Source organism: Globicephala melas, chromosome 8 (assembly GCF_963455315.2).
Source record: "Globicephala melas chromosome 8, mGloMel1.2, whole genome shotgun sequence".
NCBI classification, from domain to species: Eukaryota; Metazoa; Chordata; class Mammalia; order Artiodactyla; family Delphinidae; genus Globicephala; species Globicephala melas.
Window position 1 is genome coordinate 80650871 of NC_083321.1, and position 23431 is coordinate 80674301.

At 38.4% G+C, this 23431-nt stretch overlaps 1 pseudogene; it reads right to left on the minus strand.

Annotated features, from left to right (window-relative positions):
• Window positions 1-974: 974 nt before the first annotated feature.
• On the minus strand, window positions 975-22718 carry LOC115841632 (inactive caspase-12-like; annotated as a pseudogene).
• Between the last annotated feature and the right edge of the window lie 713 nt (window positions 22719-23431).

A 23431-nucleotide genomic window follows, 5' to 3' on the forward strand; every position in this document is an offset into this window, starting at 1 on the left:
CATTATCAGCATTATTTCTTGTATGCATATAACAAATCTTGGCAACAAAAAAATGTAGAAGTATTTAGACTTGCATCTAGAAATACCAAAAAGTTTAACAAGTATTAGTTCTTCATTAAAATTTTTGTTTTTCTATACTTAAAATTTGTTTTGTAATGAGCATGACATATTTATGGTAAAATGAGAAAGCAAGCATAATTTTAAAAGAATTTATGAAGCATTAATACAGCAGTAGTATAGGAGTGATTTTACCCTGTTATTTTTGGAGGATGGGCAGTTGGGAAGTTTATATAAAAATATTCTTAATTAAGTTGACCTTTTAAAATAGTAGATTCATAGGAACCATAATGCCTTAATTTTCCTGGAAAAAATAAAGAGAAGAGAACATGAGTAATTGGGCTTCTAGAGATAAGATATAAATAGAACTCATCTCTCCTGTGAGATGTATCTTCACAAAAGGGCTATGGACCCGTCATCCCCAAATGGGAAGATCTACGCTAGAAGCTCATTGCCTCAGCATAGATCCAGCAATAACAGTTGACACTGTGGTCCAGGCAGCCCTCATCACAGAGAAGGGATGTGACTCAGCAAAACTGACTTCTCAGAAGTCAGGAAGCTAAACACCTGCTCTACATAGCATGTCCTATTATTTGGTTTTGTGCATGCATAAAAACTAAATATTTTATATTCACTGAGTAGATCCTTGAGAGAAATGAGGACTGAAATGTTTTCTAGCAAGCTACCATTGGACTTATCATTTCATGTGCAGTCATTATACAATGGCTAAAGTCAAATAAAACTACAGTTTCACCAGCAGCCAGTAAGAAAAGGCAGATAAGGCAAGCCTCGGTGACTACGGTGCTGCAGCACTCTGTCATTGTTCTCCATTCTGTACAGACTTTTTGTATAGACTCTGAGCAGGGAGCACCCAAATCCACTTCTTGGATACATTTACCTGGATGCTTTGCATGATTTTAATTCCCAGGGAAGAGGTAGAAATATCGTGTCATGGATAGTCTTTCAATCGTGGGCATCTGGGTTAGTACATTTGGGGTCTCAAATGTATGTTGAACCTAAAATAGTAAAGAAATCTTTTTTAAAAAATTTAAAAGGGAATTCTGGACTTCTTCTCAGAAGTGAGTATATAGTATACAGTTTGTATTAAGGCTGTGGTCAGATAGTACAATATAAACAGAAGAACTTTTTAGCTTTTCCTTGGATATAGTACCTACACAAATGAAATAGTACTCTCAAAAGCACTCATTAAATAAGCAAGCCTATCAGAATAAGAAAAACTCACTCTGGTTCTACGTAGTGTGCTTCCAAAAACTTCCTCTTTAAATAAACTTGGAGTACCGGAAGGAGCATCAAGATGACTTAAGAGCTTCAGGATTCACAGAAAAGCTTTGCAAACAGTTCTACAGAGTTTTCTGGGACATAAATTGAAAAGACATAGAGATTCCTACCTTTCGAAAAATCTCCTCCAACTGGTAACACCAAGAATATTCGTTGAAGTAGTAGATAAGTTGGGAAATGAAAAGAGAGCCATTTGTGTCAAGTATCCAAGAAACATTGCCTTAAAATAAACAGTTTTAAAATAATGGGGGGATTCAGCCACCATATAAGTGTACAAGACTCTTAGAGCCATAACTTTTGAACAAAGTTTGATTCTGGTGCTTCGTAGGAAGGAGGGAGGTCAAATCTGGACAATGCTGAGATGTTTACATAACAGTCCCAAAGAAGCCATCATAGACCCTCAATTATAAATTCCTTTGACTTTCTTAGTAGGCAGGACCAACATTACAACCTCTAGGACTGCAAGTAGTAGAAAAGAACATAAATCCTTTGAGCATTTACTACATAATAGAATAAAAGAAGCCAGGTCTTGGCAGTCCTTGACTCTGGGCCTGCTCTTCATCCATACTGTTTTAATACTATAATTTTTTGCACTCACTGTTTTATTGAGTGAACATCTATTTCTTTTTAACATCTTTATTGGAGTATAATTGCTTTACAATTGTGTGTTAGTTTCTGCTTTATAACAAAGTGAATCAATTATACATATACATATGTTCCCATACCTCTTCCCTGTTGCGTCTCCCTCCCTCCCACCCTCCCTCTACCACCCCTCTAGGTGGTCACAAACCACCAAGCTGATCTCCCTGTGCTATGAGGCTACTTCCCACTAGCTATCTATTTTACGTTTGGTAGTGTATATATGTCCATGCCACTCTCTCACTTTGTCCCAGCTTACCCTTCCCCCTCCACATATCCTCAAGTCCATGCTCTAGTAGGTCTGTGTCTTTATTCCCATCTTACTCCTAGGTTCTTCATGACCTTTTTTTTTTTTTTCTTAGATTCCATATATATGTGTTAGCATATGGTATTTGTTTTTCTCTTTCTGACTTAACTTCACTCTGTATGACAGACTCTAGGTGAACATCTTTTGAATTATTACCTCTCTTTACCATTGCAATGTGATCAAATTTCTCTTATCAGAAAAAGCTAATATTCTCTGGTCACTTTATCTGCAACTACCTTCCTATTTCTCCTTCCTTTTTATAGTTAAATTTCTCCAATTTATCTATACTCAACATCTTCATTTCCTCCTAGCCTGCTCACTCCTGTCTGTCTTCTCCTTCCCACAACAACTTTACCAAATGACTTTCCCCAAGGTCATACATGACCTTTAATTCATTAAGTCTAATGGTCATTTATCAGGCCCCACATTTACCTGGTCTCCCATTCACATCAGAAAATATTGGTAACTCCAACAGATTCTTTCTTCATAACTCTGACAACACATCCTCCTAGTTTTCTTATTCCCTGACCATACTTTCTTAGTATAATTTGTTGACTAATATTTCTGTCTCAGATCGTGAACTCTAGAGTTCTTCAAACCTTAGCTTTAGGATCTATTCTCCTTCTATTCTCTGTTGCTAGATAAATTGATCCATTTTTAGAATATTAGATATCATTCTTAGGCAAGCATCTCCCAAAATTCAAACGCTCTCTCCTCTGGAATATACAGCTATGTAACTCTCCACTCTTCATTTCATCTTGAAATATGCCAAAGGCATCTCAGATTTTCTTGCAGGATTTCCATTTTAATGAATAAACCATAGTTCTCCACTGCAAACTTGAGTCACCTCAATCATGTCTTCATGTTCATCAGACATACTTGCTAAACTACTAGGCCATATAAATTTTATATACTAATTATTTCCTGGATCCAAATATTTACCTCATCCCAAGAATATCATTATCACCTATGGCTTGTAATACTGCAATAGCATTTTAACCTATCTCCCTACATCTAATTTTGTTGTACTGTAATTCGTTCTCCACAGAATCCTCACAGTGATCATCTTAAAAGAGACACACAGATGGCCAAAAAGGACATGAAAAGATGCTCAACATCACAAATTATTAGAGAAATGCAAATCAAATCTATAGTGAGGTATCACTTCACACCAATCAGAATGACCAACATCAAAAAGTCTACAGATAATAAGTGCTGGAGAGGGTGTGGAGAAAAAGGAACCCTCCTAAATTATTGGTGGGAATGTAAATTGTTGTAGCCACTATGGAAAACAGTATGGAGTTTCCTTAAGAAACTAAGCATAGAGCTACCATATGATCCTGCAATCCCACTCCTGAGCATATATCTGGAGAAAACCATAATTCAAAAAGATACATGCACCCCAATGTTCATAGAAGCACTATTTACAATAGCCAAGACATGGAAGAAACTTAAGTGTCTATTGACAGATGAATGGATAAAGAAAATGTGAGATTATATATATATATCTCACAATGAAATACTATTCAGCCATCAAAAAGAATGAAATAATGCCATCTGCAGCAACATGGATGGACCTAGAGATTATCATACTATGTGATGTAAGGCAGACAAAGACAAATATATGATATCACTTATATGTGGACTCTAAAAAAATGATAAAAATGAACTTATTCATAAAATAGAAATAGAATCAGAGACATAGAAAACAAACTTATGGCTTCCAAAGGGGAAAGGGGGGGATGGATAAATTAGGAGTTTGGGGTTAAAATATACACACTATGATATATAAAATAGGTAACCAACAAGGACCTACTGTATAGCACAGGAAACTATACTCAATATCTTGTAAAAACCTATAATGAAAGACAATGTAAAAAAAGAATCACTTTTCTGTACACCTGAAACTAACATAACATTGTAAATCAACTATATTTCAATAAATTTTTTAAAAAGAAAAAAAAGCAAGAAAATCGTATCATTTCATTGCTTAAAGGTCACCTAAGCAATGAAATAGTATAAAGTAAAATTAGTAGTATAAAGTAAAATTAGTATTAAAATATATTAGTACAAAAGACCAAATCCTTCCTTAACATATGAGGCCTCAAATTATGTGGCTCTTGTGTACTTCTCCAAATTCCTTCTGGTTACTGTCCCCTGGCTCTGTGTTTTAGCCACACTGGTTCTCTGGTTCTCTTTTCTAAGCTCCTTTCTTTCTTTCTCACGCCTTCCTCGTACACCGCTTTTTTTTTTTTTCTGTCTGGAATATTCCTCTCTTCCCCTTGTCAGCCTAAAAATGTTAAGAGGCAATAATCAAGCAAAAACATTTATTTGGGATCAAAGAATTGTTATTCAGGGCACACAGATTAGGGTAGCAATCCAAATAGTGTCCCACTAAGGGTCAAAATCAGAGGTTTTTAAAGACAAAAAAGGGAATCTTTACATAATTTGCTTACAAAGAATTTTGATTGGTGTTGCAAGGCAGAAAGCTAGACTTGACTGAACATGATTGGTTGCCAACGCTATCACTCAGCAAAAGTCCATTGCTGGAGCAAGTAGCAGGTATTCTTGCAGAGTTATTGGAATATTTGGCATATTTGTAGTTTGGTCCAGCTCAAAAGTTCATGTTTCAGGGCTTCCCTGGTGGCGCAGTGGTTGAGAGTCCGCCTGCCGATGCAGGGGACACGGGTTCGTGCCCTGGTCCGGGAAGATCCCACATGCCGTGGGGCAGCTGGGCCTGTAAGCCATGGCCGCTGAGCCTGCGCGTCCGGAGCCTGTGCTCCACAACGGGAGAGGCCACAACAGTGAGAGGCTCACATACCGCAAAAAAAAAAAAAGTTCATGTTTCAGCTGGTGAGGATGTGCATAAAGCTCACTTCGTTAATGGCCTCTCGGCTCCATTTTAAAACCATGTGACATAAGTGACTCTGTTTGATTTTGTCTTTCATGCCCTTGATATGGGTAATTCCTTCATCTTTCAAATGTGAGCACAAAGTTTTTCTTTAAAACACATCACATTTGACAATCATTATTTATTTCTGTTAAACATAACAGATATTTTCCCCCAATTAATTTCTGTCTCTCTGGCCTGACCATACACTCTGTAATCTGTAATGTTTAGTGACCATGCCTGCTTTAACTGTGTATCACATGCCCTGCACCTAGTACATTATCTGCACATAGTTATGTATATAAAAATATTAATGCAAGAATTTCACATATTAGACTTTATTTCCTCAATTAAATTGAATAATCTCTTAGAGTATGTATCAGACTGCATATACTTTTTGAACTTCCTTCAATAGCTAAAAGCACAGAACTCTTCTTTCAAATAAAATATAATTAAAACTCCAATATGTAAAACAAAGAGAAGTAGAACTATTCCAGTTGTGTAATGGGTGTTTCCTGTATGGTCTCTTTCCTATTTCCCCAGGTAGACTCAGAGGGTCCTCTAATCCCTTCCTAGTTACAAGCAGCCATGAACCAACAACACTGCATCACCATGGAGCTTTTAAAAAGTGAAGAATCTCAGGCCCTGCCCCAGACATACTGAATCAGAAATCTATGTTTTAATGAGGTTCTCAATGATTCCCATGCACATTAAAATTTGAAATTACTACACTAAAGCACTTAGAACTTGTATAAACTAGGTTTTAAAACTTCCCCTGTTATCTAAATCATTGATAAAACAATATCACGAATGACTGTTAAATAGATTTTCTACAGGTATGACCATGAGCAATCAAGAATATCTTTTATTTCTACCTTCTACTCTGACTTTCCTGCCAAAGAAGGATTTTCAGTCACTGATTGCACTCTCATGAAGTCAGGTATTTGAATGTTAACTAATAACCTAAGACTAGATTCAAATAACAGGCTGATAGGTGTTGAGCAAGCATGTGTTGAGCAAGCTTTACAGTTTCACTGGTTGGCTCATTTAGTTGTTAGTAGATCATCAGGTGGACCAAATCTGAGAAGATGATACATTTCTGTGCCATTGCTACATCTAAAAAACCTCTTGACTTATGTATAGACTATCTTAAATCTGGGTCTTCACCGAAGTCCTGTTTATTTTGAAAATTTCCTCCAGTATCAATACATACACGTTTCCAGTCATGAAAATCTCAATACTTAAATATCTTCCCCACCTAAATATCTCATTAGTTAGGGAAGAAATGTTCTTATATTAGTGATAAGATATGATCATAACCAAGCCTGTGATCAAGAAACTAATAGGAGATCTAGAAATTTTTCTCTCTGAAGTCACTTACATGGAGTCAAAGATTTGAAAGCAATGAAGTCTTTCTCCACATGGCCGTTTGTAATGGCATCATTCCAGATGGAACACTGCAAGAACTGGTCATACCTATATGCAGAGGCTTCTCTCATGTCAGTCACCCAAAAAATCCCAGCACCTTCTGAGACATCCATGTCTTATAAAAGATGTTATATTAACACACACACATACACACAGAAAGTCTTTTACAATTATTCCTTTCAATATGGCATTTATTAAAAATGCAAATGTCTTGCTACTAGAAAAACTGCCTCACTGACTGGGAACCACATAAAGCCCACTTAAGTTTAGAATGACCATGTTGAAAACCTAGTCCCAAATAATCAGGATATTCCTCATTATTCTAGGCTACTTATCATTTCTTAAAAAAAAGAAAAATAGTACAGGCTTATTACAATTTCTTTCTGGACTGGACCTAAGAGTTGTACTGAAATATTGTTTCTCTCCCCATTCCTGGGAAAATGAAGGTTAGACACTAGACTAATAGAAAGAAGTACATGGCCACTCCCTGGGTTTCCTGAACTCAGACTCACTGCCTCGGCAGGCCTGCATAATGATGACCTTGGGTTTATCTTTTAGACTCTGGCAGTTACAGCTGTTGAAAATTTGGAAGATGGTATCATCACGAAGAATATCTGGGTCTGTCCCACAGATTCCATCCAGGGTGCCATGTGACATAAATACAAGGAATATGCTGTCTGAGGATTGGGGATCTTGGCGGGCAGCAAACTGTCTTAGTGCTGTTTCCATTTCCTGAAAAACACTCCAGAATTACTATTGAGGAATTCTCCTTATATAGTTTATACTCAAATACTAGGTGGAATTCACAAAAAGGAGCAAGCACTAAAGAATCAGGTGATTTGAACTGAATGGAATTGTAAGAGAAATTACATTCTGACATAAAACCAGGAAATTAGATGTGTAAAATATTAAAGTTAGTAGAGATTTTACATAACATCTAGCCCAATGGTTTTCAATGGAAGCTTACACTTAAGAAGATACTGGGAGATGGAGTATAATGAGGGGCAAGTGAGATGATATGTCTCTAATACGAGAGCTTTGCTTTCATCTGTTTTACATGTCGGAGTTCCTGTAAGTTTTTATTAAAAAAGAGAGAGACAGACACAGAGGCAGAGACAGAGACACAGAGAACTTTCTATTGACAAAAATTAGAAACACAACAAATTCCTTCATCTTGGAACAGCAGAAAGTTAGGTTTAAAACGGTTTGTCTAAAGCCCTCTGGGATTATTTTTGGCATGGCCAGAATAACAACATTTTCTTTATGTGTGTATGTGCAATTTTTTTCTACACACTTTTACATTTACACACATGATGTTGAGATTGTAAAAGTCTCATAAGCTTTTTCTGTAGATATCAGTAACTTTCAGGGTCCAGAGCTTATGTCTCACCCAGGCTATCAAGTAATAGATGCCTCCCAGATTGAGAACTTTAGAAAGATCCCACATTTGGGGGGAAATACTGCTACATAGAGCTGATCTAAATATTTTCTATGAGACTGTGCACGGGAGGAGGCTGAAATAAAGGGAATCATATTCTGGAGCAAATATAATTTCTATAACATGCATTTTATTCTTACAGCTGCTAAGAAAGAAGTTCAAAACTGTTTAGGAGGGAAGGAAGCTTGTCCCACTCTCCTGGTCCATTTCCAGAACTGTGAGATCCTCTTTTACAACCACTGAGTATCCAAGGCTTTCAAGCAAATCTTGCATTCCCAAAAGGTCAACCTCAGAACCATATCGATTAGAAAGACAGTCAAATTCTTTGTTGCAGATGATGAGGGCCAGGCATGTCCAGACTTCATTCTCCATTACTGGATATAAATGCAATTAACAGACACAAAATGAGTTGCTCCAGACCTCCTAATTTTGCCTCCAAAGTTCATACAAAACAGGCCCTTTCAATTAAATAGTGGATGGCTGGAGAGCCTGGAAATGGAAATATATTCTCTTGAGGAAAGAGACAATACCTGAAATTGAAAACATATACTAGGTCTGAGTATACACTCTAGGAACTTGGCTTTGGTTGGGTGGTGGATAGGAGTTCAGAATGTGATGGAAGAGACAGGAAATCAAATGTAAGAACCAGTTAATTAGATAAGATGATTAAATAACATCTTGTGTCTTTGGTCTGATCTTAGGACGTTTGTAACAAGAACTAAAATTGAGTGAGTCCCAGTATCTTGTTTAAATGGAAAATCTTCCAAAGCATATCACCTCATCTGCCTTTGTTGTCTTCAGTGTATGGAAATGATCAGGAGGACAAAGTTTTAACTTCCCATGTTGGGAAGACTGTGTTTCCTGAGGAGCTAAAAGAGAAAAAATAGCTCATTAAACAGTAGCATCCACTGCCATGAAGTCATGCAGATCTTTTGACTGGGCTTTCATTCTCCAGAAATGCTTACTGCCAGCCCACCACAAAGTTTAGTATAATAAGAAAATCATTTCATATTTAAAATGACTAAAACACAAATCTTGAATACTCCCCCTTTTGCTTTCTGCTTCTTACTGAACCCACCATAAATTTCTGTTTTTTGTAGTGGTCATAACTTTGATTGCTTTCTCAGACCCAACACACTAGACTCACATAAACATGATATCTAAGATTGGGAAGGAAGCCTAATGTTCATCTTGCCTAATAAGGTCATTATTCAGATATTTGAACTCTGCTGACTATATGCCTACTTTATTATTACCACTCTCTGAAATATCTCCACTAACAGGGTACTTACAACATTCTAAGGCATTTTTGAACAGTTCTGAGCATCATAAAGTGTGAACTTTCCAAGCACTGATATATATTTTCCACATTGGGAACATACAGAAAGAAACATCTAATTCCTCTTCCTGTAAAGCCCATGAATTCTCCCATGACTTCAATATATCTTTCCCTATGTTTCTATTTTTTTATGTAAATGCCCCATATAAATAATTATTTTTATATTAATTGTGTTTAATCTCTGTATTCCTAGTATCTAGAATGATACCTGGCACAGATTAAAAGTTAATGACTGCTTGTTAATGAAGAGTTATCTTCTCATACTTCAAAATAGCTATCAAGTATCCCCTGGTTCACATTTTCCCTTAGGCAACAAACATTCTATTCCTTCTAATATTTTTGCATAAGAATATCATTGATGGAGGTCAAGATGGCAGAGAAGTAGGAGAATGTGGATGGAGCTCATATCTCCCCACAAATACATCAAGAATACATCTACAAATGGAAAAATTCTCACAGAACATGGCTAAACACTAGCAGAGGGGGGCTTCCCTGGTGGCACAGTGGTTGAGAGTCCGCCTGCCGATGCAGGGGACACGGATTCATGTCCCGGTCCGGGAAGATCCCACATGCCGCGGAGCGGCTGGGCCCGTGAGCCATGGCCACTGAACCTGCGCGTCCGGAGCCTGTGTTCCGCAACGGGAGAGGCCACAGCAGGGAGAGGCCCATGTACTGCAAAAACAAAAAATAAAATAAAATAAAACACTAGCAGAGGACCTCAGGCACCTAAAAGGACAAGAAAAATCCCTGCATAACTGGGTAAGATGAGGAAAGGAGAAGGGAAAAAGAAGAGGAGAGGAAGCAGGATGGGAACGGCACCCCTGGGTTGGGGAGCTGAAGGAGGGGTGAGGTTGCTGCATCCAGGGAAGCACCTCACCTGTGGGAAGATCAGTTGGGACAAAAGGGGAGCTTCTGAGGCTGTTGGAAGAGAGTGCAGCAACTGGTTTGTGGCAGGCAGGACAGAGTGAGAACTACACAGACAGTCTGTGCCACAGCTCTGCATGCCCCAGCCTGAGATGCGTGTCCACTGGTGTGCACAGGGCCTGGGTGTTGGAACATGGTGTATGGAGAGCAAACCCAGGGAAAGGACTGCTGTTGGCTGCAAGGAGATAGCTTGAGGGGACAGGAGTGAGGAAATCCACAACCAGGAATTCTTGTGGAGGAAACCTGGACTGCCGTAGAAGAAAAGTGCTAAGGTTAAGTGACAAGGGGTGGAGATGTCATTGTAGCCTTTCTCCCCACATGTTGGCCGCTGCCTCCCCAGGCCAGCTCCCTCATGCCCAGGACCACTGCCTTACTGCATTCCCATAACCACCAGGGCTCTTGTGACCCTGGCCTCAGTGCTGCATCCAAGCTCCCTCCCCACTGGGGCAGACTCGTGTGCTCCAGTGAAGACTCAGGGGCAGACCTCTGTGGGTGGCCCACATGCAGAGGTGGGGCTGAAACCACAGCTGAGCCCACAGGGAACATGCAACTAAGGAAGAAAAACTCAAATCTCTCCTCGCAGCTGTGTGAAGATTCAATTGACACCCCCGTGACCAGCCTTGTAATCTCAGCACCTACAGAATGTCTGAATGGGCAACAAGTGCTCCCACAGCCAAGATGGACCTAGCTTTAGCATTTGTAGACTTTGTGGGCACATATACATAGGGTTTGGGTCAGGCTAGAGTCAGAGCTGCCCCCATAGCACCCACAGTAGGTCCAGATCCATGACTACTTGCAATCCTGGGACCTGAATTCAGTGGATCTATGCTGGAGGTCTGGTGAAAAAAACATCTGAGAGATACCAGGGCCAGTGGCTGGCATACCCACAGTTAAGGTGGGACTGAAAGCAGTGCCAACAGCAGTGTAACCTGAGAGCTCTCACAATGGGTGAAAGGTGACACAACAGAGCACACCCATAGGTGAACAGCTCCAGAGGAGGAATACTCAGTGGCTTCCTTCCCAGTAGGAGTACTGCAATCCTGCCTACCTCAAACCACAGATCAGAAACACAGCTAAGAAACAGATCTGGGGGCCTCTCTTCCAACAACTAGGGATCATACCCCACCTCTGGCAAGGAAGTAGCAACCACAGGGCAAAGGGGAGGCCCTGCTCAATATCCAGTGCAAGCTCTGGACACTACAACATCAGTCACACCTCCTATAAAGGGAATAACAGTCATCATACAGTGAGGAAAGAGGTGGCAGACATCTATATTAAAAACAACCCTTGCACCAAAAAATATTAAACCCATGCAGGCTACACAGAGAGGTTCCACATAAAATAGCCCTCCAATACAGTCTGAGGGTCTGGCATTGGATGGAAGAAGCCACAGAGCATTTTAGTCTTGAAAGCCAGCAGGCTTGAGTGCAAGAGCTCCACAGTGCTGGGGGAAAAAGAGACTCCACTCTTGGAGGGACACAGCACAAAGCAGTACCTCCATAGGAACCCAGGCTACAACTACCTAGGGGTCTTAGAGGGTCTCCTGGGAAGGCAGATGTTAAATATCACTCACTGTGAAGGCAACGAAACTGGTAGTAGAAGCCCCAGGGAATATTGAATGGAGATCTCCCAGAGGTCCAAATTTCAGCAGAAAGACCTGGTCCCATCCAACAAACTTTAGGCCCCAGAGCTGGAAAGTCTCATGCCAAACAACAACCAAGGTAGGAACACAGCTCCACCCATCAGAAAACATGCTGCCTAAAGTTGTACTGAGCTCACAACTGCCTCAAAACACACCCCTAGACATGGCCCTGCCCATCAGAGGGACAAGGCACAGGCCCATCTGTGAGAGGGCAGGCACCAGTCCCTTCCACAAGAAGACCTACATAAGCCCCTTGACCAACATCACCCACTAGGGAGCAGACACCAGAAACAAGAGGAACTAAGATCCTGCAGTCTGTGGAAAGGAGACTGTAAACATAGAAAGTTAGATAAAATGAGATGACAGAGAAGTATGTCCCAGATAAAGAAAGAAGATAAAACCCCACAAGAACAACTAAATGAAGAGAATATAGGCAATCTACGTGAAAAATAATTCAGAGTAATGATATTAAAGATGGTCCAAAATCTCAGAAAAAGAGTTGAGGCATGGATTGAGAAAATACAAGAAATATTTAACAAGGAACTAGTTGATTTAAAGAACAGAGATGCACAATACAATACATGAAATGAAAAATACACTAGAAGGAATAAAGAGCAGAACAACTTAGGCAGAAGAATGAATAGGTTAGCTGGAAGACAGAGTGGTGGAAATCACTGCCAAGAACAGAATAAAGAAAAAAGAATGAAAAGAAATGAGGACAGTCTCAGAGACCTCTGGGACAATATTAAATGCACCAAAATTTGCATTATAGGGGACTCAAAGGAGAAGAAAAAGAGAAAGGACCTGAGAAAACAGTTGAAGAGATTGTAGATGAAAACTTCCCTAACATGAGAAAGGAAACACTCACTGAAGTCCAGGAAGTGCAGAGAATCCCATACAGGATAAACCGAAGGAGGAACACAGCAAGACACATATTAATCAAACCGATAAAAATTAAAGACAAACAAAAATATTAAAAGCAACAAGGGAAAAGCAACAAATAACATACAAGGGAATCCCCATAAGGTTATCAGTTGATTTTTCAGCAGAAACTCTGCAGGCCAGAAAGGAGTGGCACGATATATTTCAAGCAATGAAAGGGAAAAACCTACAACCAAGATTATTCTAACCAGTAGGTCTCTCATTCAGATTCGTTGGAGAAATCAAAGACTTTACAGACAAGCAAAAGCTAAAAGAATTCAGCACTGCGAAGCGAACTTTACAACAAATGCTAAAGGAACTTCTCTAGGCAAGAAAGAGACCAGCAACATAAAACAATCTTGTACATATATAGAGTACTAAATCAAAACCTCAAGGGAACAACAAACCCCAAAACTACAATATATATATACATAAAAAAGAAAAATCAACACAAACACAACACTAAAGATGGTCATCAAACCATAAGAGAAGAGAACATAAGAGGAAGGGAAAAGAAAAAAGACCTACAAAAACAAACCCAAAACAATTAAGAAAATGGCAATAGGAACATACATATCAATAATTACCTTAAATGTAAATGGATTAAATGTTCCATCTCAAAGACATAGACTGGCTGAATGAATATAAAAACAAGACCCATATATATATATATATATATATATACACTGTCTACAAGAGACCCCACTTCACACCTAGGGACACATACAGATTGAAAGTGAGGGTATGGAAAAAGGCATTCCATGTAAATGGAAATAAAAAAAAAGTTGGGGTAGCAATATTTATAGACTTTAAAATAAAGACAAAAGAGGACAAAAGACAAAGAGGACACTACATAATGATCAAGGGATCAATCCATGAAGAAATTATAACAATTGTAAATATATATGCACCCAACAGAGGAGCACCTCAGTATGTAAGGTAAATGCTAACAGCCATGAAAGGGGAAAATGACAGTAATGCAATAATAGTGGGTGACTTTGGGCTTCCCTGGTGGCACAGTGGTTGAGAGTCCGCCTGCTGATGCAGGGGATACGGGTTTGTGACCCGGTCCAGGAAGATCCCACATGTCGTGGAGCGGCTGGACCCGTGAGCCATGGCTGCTGAGCCTGCGTGTCCGGAGGCTGTGCTCCGCAACAGGAGAGGCCACAACAGTGAGAGGCCACAACATTAAGAGGCCCGCGTGCCGCAAAAAATAAAAATAAATAAAAAATAAATAGTGGGTGACTTTAATACCCCAATTACACCAAAGGACAGATCTTCCAGACAGAAAATTAGTAAGGAAACACAGAGTTAAATGACATATTAGACCAGATAAACTTAACTGATATCGATAGGTAATTCCTCCTAAAAGCAGCAGAATACACTTTTGTCTCAAGTGCACATGGAACATTCCCCACAACAGATTACATCCTGGGCCACATACATCAGAGAAAGGAACATTCCCAAGCTCATTCTCCAAGGCCACCATCATCGTGATTCCAAAACGAGCCAAACATATCACAAAAAAAGAAAATTATAGGCCAATATCACTCATGAATATAGATGCAAAAATCCCCAATGAAACACTAGCAAACTGAATCCAACAACACATTAAAAGAATCATACACCATGTTTGAGTGGGATTTATCCCAGGGATGCAAGGATTCTTCAACATATATAAGTCAATCAATGTGATACACCACATTAACAAACTGAAGAATAAAAACCATAAGATCATTTCAATACATGCAGGAAAATCTTTTGACAATATTCAACACCCATTTATGATAAAAACTCTCCAGAAAGTGGGCATAGAGGGAACCTACCTCAACATAATAAAAGCCATATACCAGAAACCCACAGCAAACATCATTCGCAATGGTGAAAAACCAAAAGCATTTCCTCTAAGATCAAAAACAAGACAAGGATGTCCACTCTTGCCACTACTATTCAACATATATTTGGAAGTCCTAGCCACAGCAATCAGAAAAGAAAAAGGAAAAAAAGGAATCCAAATTGGAAAAGAGGAAGTAAACTGTCACTGTTTGCAAATGACATGATACTATACATAGAAAATCCTAAAGATGCTACCAGAAAACTACTAGAGCTCATCAATGAATTTGGTAAAGTTTCAGGATACAAAATTAATGCACAGAAATCACTTGCATTCCTATACACTAACAATGAAAGATCAGAAAAAGGAAATTAAGGTAACAATCCCATTTACCATTGAATCAAAAAGAATAAAATACCTAAGAATAAACATACCTAAGGAAGCAAGAGAACTGTATTCAGAAAACTATAAGATACTGATGAAACAAATACAAAAAACAAAGAACCTTCTGTTCTTTCCCTCCTACCAAAAAGAAAGATATGGGGCTTCCCTGGTGGCGCAGTAGTTGAGAGTCCGCCTGCTGATGCAGGGTACACGGGTTTGTGCCCTGGTCTGGGAAGATCCCATATGCCGCGGAGCGGCTAGGCCCGTGAGCCATGGCCGCTGAGCCTGCGCGTCTGGAGCCTGTGCTCCGCAGCGGGAGAGGCCACAACAGTGAGAGGCCTGCGTACCGCAAAAAAAAAAAAAGAAGAAAGATATGTTCTTCCTCTGATCTAAGCGTGATACCACTCCTTATGAGTTCCTTTCCCTCTCACACACAGGAACTTTATTCAAGCATTTATTCAGCCCTATCTTCTAGAGCATCAATTTCTACCTCTCTCCCTTCTATGCTATCCCCGTTGGCATATTAGAATCTTAATTTATCTTTTAAAAACACATTTCCTTGACTCTGTTTCCCCTCCATCTATTGTACCATTTCTCTCCTCCACTTCTCAGCACAGTCGTTAAAGGCATTGTCTATTTTCACCATTTTCATGTTTTCAACTCTGATTTTTTTTCCTGTATGCATAAAATGGCTATTATCCTCACAACTTAAGCAAAATACCTGTTATCAAAGTTACCACTGACTATTTGTTGCTTTCTTAGCATTTAGCATGGTTGAACACATCTTTCTTGAAACATGCTCTCTAGGCTTCTATGATCCTACATTTTCCAGCTACTCTTTCAAAATCTGTCTGTTCATTGCTAACTTTTCCTCTTCTGCCAAACTTCCCAAAGTGGAATTATTCTGTATTAGAGTCTCTGTTATTCTCTATCAACATCTCTCCCTAGGTGGCCTCTTCTAGGTGGTACCAACATCTCTCTGTGAATTCCTCAGTTGTACGTCACCTGTTTATTCAACATTTTCTCTTGGATGTAACATGTTTTAAACTAAACTTACAAGGAAGGACTTCTGATACCGTCTTCTTCTACAAATAGGTTTCTCGCAAGTTTTCTCTAAACCACAAATTTTCTCTCTCTCAGGAATTGATATCTTTCACCCAGTTGCCGAGCCCAAAACTTAGAATGGTTTTTTTTCTATTTTTTTTATTGGGGTATAGTTGCTTTACAATAGTGTGCTGGTTTCTGCTGTACAATGAAGTGAATCAGCTGTATGTATACATATACCTCCTCTTTTTTGGATTTCCTTCCCATTTAGGTCACCACAGAGCATTGAGTAGAGTTCCCTATGCTATACAGCAGGTTTTCATTAGTTATCTATTTTATACATATTAGTATAAAATACATACAGGTTAGTGTATATATGTCAATCTCAATTTCCCAATTCATCTCACTTCCCTCTTTCCCCCCTTGATGTCCATACATTTTTTCTCTACATCTGTGTCTCTATTTCTGCTTTGCAAACAAGTTCATCTGTACCATTTTTCTAGATTCCACATATATGCGTTAATATACCATATTTGTTTTTCTCTTTCTGACCTACTTCACTCTGTATGACAGCCTCTAGGTCTATTCATGTCTCTACAAATCCTTCATTTCTTTCATTAGCTCATATCCAATCCATCTGTAGTTTCTATTGATTCTATCTCCAAAATAGATCCCAAATATAACCACTTGTTATCATCTCTATTACTGCAACCCCAGCTTAAAAGCTATTATCTCTTAACTGAAACACTTAAATAGCTTACAAGTAGATTTTCTATTCTATGTTTATCACTCCTCTGCTCAAAAAATTCTAAAGGCTTTGCATTGCAAATAAAATCCGAATTGTTTTTCCTTCTCTCAGAGACCCCACATACTGTGGCCATCCCAGTGTATCTGACAGCTCCTGCACCCATATTCCCCTCATTTCCTACTCCCCAGCCAGACCAGCCTTCTCTATTACCCTTTTGCATGACAAGACCTTTCCTGACTCACAGCTCTTGTTCTTGTTTCCTCTTTCCATGGAATGTTTTTGCCTTAAAGTTTGGCACAATTCCCTTCCTATTGTTCAGTTATATACTGAAATATAATCTCAAAAGAGTTCTCATAACTGTTCACCCTGACTCATGTGTACCACTACCCTCAACAACAATATCACTTTCTATGACCTAATCCTCTTTCTTGTGTACATCCCCTGAAATTATACTGTTTATTTTTTGAGAGTTTACTATATATCTGCCCTCACTACACTGTATGAAAGCAGTAACTTTATCTTGCTCACTGCTATAAACACAGTAATTAAAGTAGCATACTGTAGATTTTCAATTAGTGTATGAATATATAATGTATGAATGAATATAACAATGAATAAAGATGACAAAGTTTTTATTCCTTTTGTAAGTTTTTCTGTAACTTTTGAAAATATAGTACTCAAAAGACAATACTATCATTACCCTTTTTATGGATGCTATGGTTCTTTAAAGTGGCCCAATAATTCATCAGATTCTTTGGTGACCACATAAGTATGTGTGACTCATGCTGTTTTTTTTAATGTGTTTCTTAATCACATCCTTATTCTGTCTTGTGCAGTTGGTAGTTGCCTATATCTTTGATGTTTTATGAATCCTTTCAAAGATGTGATCAACTCCATTTAAAAATGTGAGTCTCAGAAACGTTGGTTATACCAGCAAATATGGTTAATCAGTGACAGAGGTGGGCTCAGTGTTACAGATTTCTTGGGTTTTACTTCAGTTCTCTTTCCACTACACCATAAGGAGTTTCTTTATCTGTCTTTGCTCTAATAATGTCATTATGTGTCCATGATATTACCTATCATAGTTAGAACAGATACCTGGGACAATCTAGCATTCTTCTCAGTTTCATAATCTTCACTTTCAACTTCTACATTCTTAGGAGAATTGAATATCAGGGATGTAAATGCTAACCTTACTTTTAAGGGACTTTGTTAGGTGCAGAGGAGAGAAATAAGCCAGATTTTCTGAGCCTCAGTTTAGTGGTCTTTCCACTATAATGTAGGGACGTTGTACAGCTGCCTTATCCCAAGTAATGAATGAGGGTTCCCATGAGCCACTGGGTTTGGGGGCAGTTACCTGTTGGAGGGAGAGCCAATGCCTGGGCTGATTCAACTTTTTCCTCATCTCTACTTTTTTCACTTTCATCTTCAGATTCTGAGGTGGAATGAAAAAATTTAAGGATCAATGCTCTATTCTGAAGGGTATTTCCAAAGATGAAAACTGACTGAGAACATAGAATTTCTAGGCTTTTAAGGAAATACTTTCTAACTGCACTAGAGGTCTAAGAGTTTTCACTTGAGATGTGAAATTTGGAGTCAGTTACCTGTCAAAGAAGAAGATGACTCAGTGCTCTCAGATTCATCATTCTCAGTTTCCAGATGAGATCCTGAAATAATAGTAAAATAAAATTTGTTAGCAGAACTAAATTTATAGAACCTATACACTTCAAACTCTTTCTCTTTCACTGACTAGGAAATGACTATGCTCAGCATGGGGCTGACTACTCTGTGGAGCATGGAGATTTGCCCCATTCTCTAAGTTCCAGGTTTGTTTTAAAAAACTGTAACTTTGTGCCAAGTGAAAAAGGAGGCAGATTTTCTCTGAAACAAAAAAGAGCTCATTATCTTCTTCTTCTGTAATTCAAGGAATATTCAAATTCATTAATCAAGGTTTTCTGAAATAGCACTTTTCATTATGAGGAAGAAAAATACATTGTTGTACAAAAGTTAGTCTTTCAACAATAGCAAAATAGTCTCAGAGGGTGTTCCAAGAATTGGGGATATACTGATGTATAATTTTACTCTGAACTAGGGGTCAGCAAACTATGGCCCACTGTCCAAATTCAGCCTGACACCTGTTTTTGTAAATAAAGTTTTATTGGAACACATCCACACTTATTTTGTACTTACTTTCTATCACTGATTCTATACTACAACAGCAGACTTGAGTAATTATTACAGAAACCATATGGTCCAAAAAGCTTGAAATATTTAACCTCTGGCTCATCAAAGAAAAAGTGTTCCAATACCTGCTCTAGAGAGAAGGACACATCTGTGTTCCTCAAACTTTCAATTTCCCTTTGTCTTCCTTTAACAAGGAGAAATACAGGTTCTCAGAGATTTTTTCCTTGGGTAATCCAGAGCTAAGAATAAGATGGTGGATTTTGTTCTACTGATCATTCTGTATCTGGGAATGACTCTAAAGGCCACAGTGTATGGCCAGAGTAGCACAGATTAATTAAAGACTATCATTTAATTTAATACAACACCAGCACCATTTATTCCTTTAACAAATATTTACTCATCACCTAATCTGTGTCAGACTGGGGATGATAGAACAGGGACTGGGTAGATCAGGGCATTTTGTGGCAGTAAATAAGATAGACAGTCAGGCAAAGAAGGTGCTAGAAATGTGAATAGTATATTATCCACTTGCAAAAAGAAATACGAAGACAAAAACTGCATGAGGATAGTAGATAAAGAACAAGTTACTAGCCCTTTACTGAGATACTCACTTAAACTCAGTTGTTTCTTGGGGTTGAAGAAATGGTCCTTAAATATTTTGCCTGCCATTTGCATTTTCTCAATGAGATCATAAACCAGGTCTCCAGTCCTTTTCACGATGTGGTCCACTTCTTCCCCTAATCTTTGTAACTCACCCCTATTTAACACTTTATTTTCCATCAATCATCAAAAATACCATCAAGCACGTTCCTGGACCTTAACTACACCATGTTGACTGGACCTTCTTTTGGTAGTCTCTTCTCTGTGAGAATGATAGGATTTTAGATACGGAGAGGAGCTTAGATATCTGATTCCAGGCCAGTGGTTCTCGATTTTAAAAAGAATCTCCTGAAAAAGCTTGATAAGCAGAACTTTTTGCACTCCATTCTCAGAAATTCTTTTTTGATAGATCAAGGTGGAGCCCATGAATTTACATTACTAACAATTTCTGAGGTGGTGCCAAAGCTGCTAGTCTGAGGACCACACTTAGACTAATACTTATGGATGATCAATTCTCTAATTTTTTTTTTGGATGGGGAAACTGAGGTCCAGAGAAGTGAAGCAACTTCACTGTAAGTCAGTGAGAGTTGACTGACTTCCTGTCATTTTTATCAATACCTAATTTAAAAACACATTATATTCAATATGTATAGCAGTAAAACATATTACACCTGTAAAAGAATGCATTTTTATTTCCATGGGCAGGGCTGACAGGGCAACTCTCTGTGCAGAGATTGAGAGCACAAACTGTATCTGGTTTGCTCACTGTTATAAACAAAAATTCACACAGAGAGCAGAAATATAGAGGAAACTCAAGTTACTCTGCATTTTTACTGCATGGCCTTTCACTATGACAAGGTAACATTTAGGTGAGAACTCTGGGTCAAGTCCAAAGTGCAAAGAAAAGCCTAAAATCAACAAGAAAGATTTAAGAACATAGGTCCGGATTTTCTAAATTTTCCATTTTTCCAAGAAGTTGTAATGTATTGTCTAAAACACTTTGTTACCATACTCATTACTGTGCCCCAAGCTTCCATCCCTTACAGTCTCAGAGTAAAATAGTTGTGTCTTGTGTGTGCCCCCTTCATTGCTCCTTCTCCTCTCACCCGTTCCTTCCTCCTGAGCTCTTTCTCCCCACAAAACATAGCCATAATGGAATATTACTCAGCCATAAAAAGAAACGAAATTGAGCTATTTGTAATGAGGTGGATAGACCTAGAGTCTGTCATACAGAGTGAAGTAAGTCAGAAAGAGAAAGACAAATACCATATGCTAACGCATATATATGGAATCTAAGAAAAATAATTGTCATGAAGAACCTAGGGGTAAGACAGTAATAAAGACACAGACCTACTAGAGAATGGACTTGAGGATATGGGGAGGGAGAGGGGTAAGCTGTGACAAAGCGAGAGAGAGGCATGGACATATATACACTACCAAATGTAAGGTAGATAGCTAGTGGGAAGTGGCCGCATAGCACAGGGAGATCGGCTTGGTGCTTTGTGACCACCTAGAGGGGTGGGGTATGGAGGGTGGGAGGGAGGGAGACACAAGAGGGAAGAGATATGGGAACATATGTATATGTATAACTGATTGACTTTGTTATAAAGCAGAAACTAACACACCATTGTAAAGCAATTGTACTCCAATAAAGATGTAAAAAAAAAAAAAAAACAGAAAACCTGGAGTGACTCACCAGCCATTGCTGCTCCAGCTCCCTGGGCAGGAAAAGCAATGAAAATGAAAGCAGCTTTCTTTCTTTGTTCTCAGTGGACCAGCATTACCTAAAAAGGAAACTGTAGCTTCTCAAATTCTCTCATACTTTGACAGGATAGAATTTGACTCCTCCTCTGATATGTAGCTTCTCTTTTTTAGAACACAGGAAGTGAATACTGACTTTTCTCCTTACTGTAACAAAGTCACCAGAATGAAATACATACATACACACACACACACACACACACACACACACACACACAAGGGTACAAACATAAGTTTCTATGTTCTGTTTTCCAGACTATTTTTAACACAGTTAATAAGTCAAATTGACCCTTATTTGTCTCTGTGCCACCCCTTAGCCACTAAATAGTAGGGGTGCCTCACTTGACTGATGTCTCCTCAACCCCGGAAATGAAGTGTGAACTTAGAAGCCTTGGGTGAAGGGGAGCGAGAAATTGACTGAGATATGCCAAACAGTTTTAAAAACCCAGATAAATGATCTCTTTACTTCTCTCCTCATTTGCTATTTTGTCAGTTCTGGGTATTGTTTATCCATGAGATTCATGTGTATACTTTTATCTGTTAAATGCACAAGGAACTCTTAAAAATTTCTTAAAATAATACATAGATGTTTTCCATGAAAATGAAACAATAGAAAATTTTGTGAAACAGAGTAAGATCATCCAGCTTCTTTAATTTCACATTACAAACATACAACACTATAAATATATAATGCAATTATATGTTTAGCTTCTATCTTTGTGAATCTTTTTCTATTCTTATAAAAAACACATAATACAATACTGATTTTATTAATGGCCACAATCATTGGCCTACTTGTATCCATGCCCTTTGCTCTGACTACAGACTGGCCTTGTAACTTGTTTTGGCCAACATGATACAGTAGAGGGACATTGTGTAGTTCTGAGCACAGATCTTCAGAAGCATTGTGCACTTTAACCTCTTGGACACCTGAACTTCCATGTGAATAAGCCTGGCCTAGTTTACTAGAGAATAAGAGACATCACATACAGGAAAGCCCAGTTGTCTCAGCCAAGGTCATGCTAGACCATTTTTTTTTTTTTTAATTGGAGTATAGTTGTTTTACAATGTTGTGTTAGTTTTTACTGTACAGTGAAGTAGAGCTCCCTGTGCTATACAGCAGGTTCTTACACATTAGTGTATTTATGTCAATCCCAATCTCCCAATTCATCTCCCCCAACCTTCCTCCCTTGGTGTCCATACGTTTGTTCTCTACATCTGTGTCTCTGTTTCTGCCTTGCAAACTGGTTCGTCTGTAACATTTTACTAGATTCCACATATACGCATTAATATATGATATTTGCTTTTCTCTTTCTGATTTACTTCACTCTGTATTTACACTTTAGAAAGCCAGATGCTTTCCAAAAATATAGTAGGTCCCAACAATGTCAGTATAGATGCTTACCCTACATGCAGGTGATCTCAGACACATGAATAATTCCAAAGACAAGAGCCACTCAGTGAACTGGTCAACTTGTGAACAATAGTAAATGTTTATTGTTTTAAGCCACTGCAGTTTGGGGTAGTTTGTTGCTCAGCAATAGATAACTGATAAACACATATTTACCTATAACTTCTTTCCCATATTATCAATAATTTGCTTTTTAAAAAATTGACAATGTATGACAAACCTCTAAAAAAGTCAAGACATAAAGAACTATCTCATTTTTGATGACTATACAGTATTAAAGTGTTGATAGACTATAATTTTAAAATATTTTGTCAAATTATGCACACTTAAGGTAAATAATCCAGTAGTACAGCAAAGTGTTTAATAAAAAACATATTCTGCAGTATCGCTCCCAATCTTCGATCCTGTATCCTACATGTCACTTGCCTAAATGATTTCTATTTTTATTTTCTAGTGGTAATCTTCAGAATTCTCAATAACTTGCCTATTTTATCCCTCTATTTTCTTATATATCAAATACAAACAATGCCATTGATTACCTTGAAAAATGAGATGCAGTTCATTTACACTGCCTCATTTAC